Source organism: Heterodontus francisci, chromosome 34 (assembly GCF_036365525.1).
Source record: "Heterodontus francisci isolate sHetFra1 chromosome 34, sHetFra1.hap1, whole genome shotgun sequence".
In the NCBI taxonomy this organism is placed as follows: Eukaryota; Metazoa; Chordata; class Chondrichthyes; order Heterodontiformes; family Heterodontidae; genus Heterodontus; species Heterodontus francisci.
Genome location: NC_090404.1, coordinates 47,935,929 through 47,941,416, shown reverse-complemented (window position 1 = coordinate 47,941,416; position 5,488 = coordinate 47,935,929). Strand labels below are relative to the sequence as shown.

The 5,488-nt window shown below is 39.9% G+C and overlaps 1 pseudogene; it reads right to left on the bottom strand.

The window, feature by feature from the left end:
* Positions 1–1,443: 1,443 nt before the first annotated feature.
* On the bottom strand, positions 1,444–4,570 carry LOC137348900 (probable G-protein coupled receptor 139; annotated as a pseudogene).
* Positions 4,571–5,488: the final 918 nt, after the last annotated feature.

The following is a 5,488-nucleotide window of genomic DNA, read 5'->3' as shown; positions in this document are numbered from 1 at the left end:
AATGAATGTTGCTGTCGAAGCCAAACTGTGATTGGTACAATCCTGACTCAGGCCCAACATTGCCACTGACCCCAACATTGATGCCCAAACTTGACAATGGCTACAGTATTAACCGAAAAAGATGACCCTGGCCCGAACACCAATATTGACACTGACCAACACATTAGCTTCCAACATTGACAATGATACCAACACTGACTCCGAAATTGCCTCCCAATCCTGACCCCAGCACTGTTTGGGATATCGGGTTACAGAAGAGCCACCCTCCAGCTTAATCCACAGCTACAGTTAATGGCTTAGTACAAAGAGGAAGAAACTCAGTCCTTTCTTGAACTATCTATTTACTTTATTTACCTTATTGTACAATGTAAGAATAAGGCTTATACACTTAGTTAGGCAAAAGCATGCAACTCAAATTGAGGTATGCAGTTAATAACAAAATGAGCTAGAATTCATACGCACACCCACTGGCTTCCTCTGACCTTTCCCTGACCGAGTCACAGAAAACTAAGGACAATACCCGAAAAAGGGAGAGTTAACGCTGGCCAGACGTTCCGTTCTCTCACTCTCTTCTACATCGTCGCCGCGTTGCTCATGTAGGGCCTTCCACTTCCACGATGGTTGGTCTCTGGAGTCTTCGCTGACTCAATGCCCAAAAAGCTCTATTCTTATCCCATTGCATATCTCTCAAAATCTGAGCTGTGGCTTTCTGGTTGGCTTAAGCCTGCTCACCTCGTTCACATCTTCTCTTAATTGGCCCAGGCCCAAAGACCCCAGTATCACACCGTGTCCAAATAAGGCTCTTTTCCTGTGATCGATCCTTTGTTTTGTCTCATGAAGTAATTAGTTCAAACTGGTTTTTACCAGCACAGGCCAGTGCCCGAGCTCCAAGTTACCACAGGTCAAACAATCCCAGAAGTTTGTAACTGATTCTGTATTTCTTGCAGCCCCTGGCCAACATCAGCAAATTTAAATGTGTTTTTTTTCAGTCTCTGGCACAGTCCAGTTGTCAACATCATTGAACGGTGTGTTTACTCCCCAAGATTGGACCTCTGTCTTTAAACTCAGCTTGTATGTTTCAGCTTTACATGAAAGAATCGGTGGTGATTATTTGTTACATATAATTTAGTAGAGATATTTATTCTGTCGATGTGAGTGACACTGGCAAAACAAAATTAATGATCATTCCTATTCGGCGTTTACCGACGAAGAGTCACCTCTGCCCTGTGATACTGAAGTACATGTAGGCCGGATAGTCTATCTTTGGGAGATTCACTTTTCTCTCTTACATTACTGAACTGGCCGCGCATTTAAGAGCAATCTAACAGATGTCATGCCTATTTTGCTGGTGCCAGCCCACAAATGAACATATCTACTGAATTCACATCACAGAAATAACAACGTTTCCATGCTCACCGAATTAATGTTTTGTTTATACTTTCATTATTTAATTAATTTACTTAATAGATTCAGTGGATATTTGACAACGTTGTTTAACTCCTCTCTGAATTTACTCTGTGTTACTGCATAAATAAACGTATTGGTGCAACAACTCAACAGCTGAAGCATATTTCCACTTTCTTGCAGAATAAATTTGGGATCACTGAAGCCCATGATCTGATACTCATCTGTAATTCGCTCATAAAAAAACTGTACAACATAGGTCATCCACAACAGGATGAAACTGCCCGAGATGGCAAACAGTAAAACAATGGATTTTCTCCGGCTCTCCATCTCTGGGTCTCCCTGATTCTCTCCATTTCCGGGGGTCCGCAGTCTCCTGCGGCCTCGACTAGCTGATAGAATGTGTCTGACGGTCAAAGCATTCAACAGAATAATCAGAAGGAATGGGGTACATGGGGTCAAAATACGGTCAAACCAGTCAAATGCTCTCCATATGTGAGAAGTGTAACGGATTTGCTTCAGCTTGCAATACCACGGAACATTGTTAATTATATAGATAGGTTCGTGTATAAAGTACCAGGGAACATTTTTTAAACATCCGATTGAACAAACCAGTCCTATCACTAAGACTGTCGTTTTCTTGATGTAATATTTTGTTTTTAATTTCTGGCAACAAATAGCCACAAATCAATCGAAGGTGAAAGCAACCGTTAACCAAACAGAACTGTCTCTGGATGCATAAATTAAAGCAATGCTGAGACTGCATACAGAAGTAACGGACAAGAAGCTATTTGGAAAAAAAATACCAGGAATACGGTTTAAGATCACAGCGGTGATAATGACCAGGAGATCCGCCACTGCCATGGACACCAGGTACCAAGTGACACATCTGGAGAGACCGCACCTACCTCGGGATAGGATCACAATTGCCACTAAATTAACTGTAAGAAGGAGAAAGGGGAGCGGAAAACAGAGAATTAGCTCTTAGGAAATATATCATGTTTATCAGAGTTTTTAAAGTTAACAGCTTTGACAATTGAAGCGATGAAATCCGTGTTATCTTCCAAAGTGGAAATGGGATGCTATCGTGACCTCGAGTGAATGAAAGGTACAAGTTAATAATGAAAGTCACTTATAATTGGGATCTATAAGGAAACAAAATCAATTCAAATCATGTGTAAGCTTCAGGTGGATTAAAATAGTCAATTGTGCAGTGATAAATAAAATAACTTGAACTTGCATGAGAAGACAAAGAGCATGAGGACTTGAGCAATGTTTATGGAGAGCTGGCAGGAGCAGTGAATGTGGAAGTTCTGTAACGGGTGGAACCAATGGATGGATTTTAAAACGAGACAGAAGCCCCGAATATGGCTTATTAATGAACCAGTCATTTGGTTCATTGTTTCAAATTGTCAACAACACGTTGCCCTTTAACATACCTGCAAAAGTTGATTTGTTGAAGCCAAAGTATAATAAAACACTAATACATTTCAGCAATTGTTCGATATGCTCAAATGTTATAGCTATCAAAAAAGGGTAACAATTAGTTATTTAATCAACAAAATCAATGATTCAAGTATTTATTACATTCATCTGAGGAGATGTTAAGCTGTAGCCCCTGTCTGCTGTAAAATATTCTGCGGCAGCAAGTGGAGAAAAGGCAGCAGAGATGTCCCCGGTGGCCTGGATAATATTCACATAACAAAAACGTCGTTAACATACTGCTGTTAGTGGAAGCTTGTTGTCCACAAATTGGATGCCGCTTTCCCTATATTACAACGGTAATAGTAACTTCAAAACTACTTCATTAGCTGTCAGGCTCTTTGGAGCATCCTGGGGTTGACAGGTGCTGTTAAAATGCAAGTCTTCCTTTTCTCTCTTTTACCCAAGAGTTCCATAATTCTCGGAAAGCAGCTAGGATTTATCTGAATTTCTCTGAAGTCCAGAAAAAATTAACGTGATTTTATGTTTTTAATGCAATTTAGTTTATTTCGGCTATGTCTATCAATACATGCCCATCTGTTTCCTCACTGTGTTTAATTCTGTAACGGGCAGAAGACTGTGTTCATTCTCCTCACCTTGTGCTCATATTATATGGTTGTTCTTCAGTTTAATGGTGGGATTAGCTTTGAACAGATTGCATTTCACACAATAGTACACCTGTTTGAGTTAATTGTATGTTTTACATCAGATATAAATTATAGATTAAACAGGGGACTGAAGAATTACATATTCAGACTGACTGAAAAATTATATATATATAATATAAAGTAGCCAGGGTACCTCAGCATGCTTACACCCAAACTGCCGCCTAGCAATTCACAGGAGTGGATGAAAGAAAAAAACAGGTTCGTCAGTTATAGCAATTTAATAATACCAATGAAACATAGAACAGTAAAGTGCTATATCGTGTGAACACGTTTTCACAGTACCATCCCACTATATAGTCTGTTTGTGCCTTTCAGTAATATAATATACAACAACCCATTGCGATTTAAACCTTCTCTTTTCACCATTCCCCAGTTCCACCCCTGCTGGAACAAGCTATTCTGAGTCAGGCCAGAGGATGAAGGAAGGTGGGAACAGAGCTTAGATCCCTGGAACTAAGGAACGTCAAATATTATTAAACTTGATTTCAGAGCCATGTTTGGAAGTGTATGTATCGATGAAAAACTCAGTGGTATTTGTGGAGGTAGAATATCATCACCCAGAAAAAGCTATGTGAGAACAAGGCAAAAGCTAGTGGAAAGTTCACTGACTCCCGACTGCAGCAAAGTGGCTGGTTCAGTGAAAACGGGGAGAATTTTTAAATGTTATTTAGATGCCGATGCTCAGGTCATTTTTTTTACACACCATTATATCGGAAGGGTGCAATTTGGAAAACAAAGAAATAGTACCAACACTTAATGATAAGATGAATAAACCAACGCACATTTTTTTTTAAAGCGGTCTTTCGGTTTGTGACCAATCAAATCAATATCGCTGTACAGGTGGCTCTTTGGCAGCAAGTTGCACAAAGTGTGGTCAATAGCAAGTTACTGGGACAATCCAAATAACTGGCATTTTCACAACGAATAACGTACTGAAACAATTTACCTGGAACTGCGATAGCTGCAAGGACAGTGTAAAAAATGGCATAGGCCAGGCCTCTTGGCGGGGCGTGCATTTTACTGCAAGAATCAGTGATCTCTGTTTGAAATCCCACACATGGTCTTTTAACTTCCAAATGATACCTTATTATACCCGATGTTAAATCCCCAGAGACACAATTAGATAACAGAACCATTAAAGCGAGTGTCAGTCATTGATCAAACAGGTTCAGTTACATCACCAGTTATATTAATTCCAGTCATTAAACAAACAGATCAATTCAGTCGATTTGACTCTCATTTACGATGCAGTAGATTGGATAAAATTGAATGCCACAGAGTTTTAAAAGGTAATAACGAAAAGTTACAATGTGATCTGAAGCCTTGGTTCGCCTTGCAACTTGCTGGCGTTTTCTAAATTTCGTCAGGAAATCAATTTAACCTAAAAACATAAAGTGCTGAAATACACAGCAGGTCTGGCAGCATCTATGGAGATAGAAGCAGAGTTAACGTTTCCGGTGTGTGACCTTTCATCATAACTGGCAAAGGTTAGAAAAGCATTAAGTTTTAAGCAAGTGAAGGGGAGGGGGTGGGGGGGGGGGAAGAACAATGGGGAAGGTGTTTGATAGGGCAGGAAAGATTAAACACCAAAGCTGTCTGGCGCAAGGGCAAAGAGTGTGTTAATGCTTATGGTGAAAGTTAAGATCAAGTTAGTGATCTAGTTAAGGGGTGTAGATGCTAAGTCACCAACAAGCCGCAGCAACTGATATAACTGAAAAAATGCGAAAGCGTTCAGATTTATGAAGGAACACAATGCCATAAGAGGCCTGCACATAGATGATGTTTGTTCTACTCATTCCTGAGACAAACAAATTGTTATACAACTGAGATAAAGGATGAAATAGCCATTGTATGTGGCACCTCTGACGTCAGTTAACCCACAGTCAGTATGAATGCAGGATTAATAATAAAGAGATAAGGCTAAATATGCATAT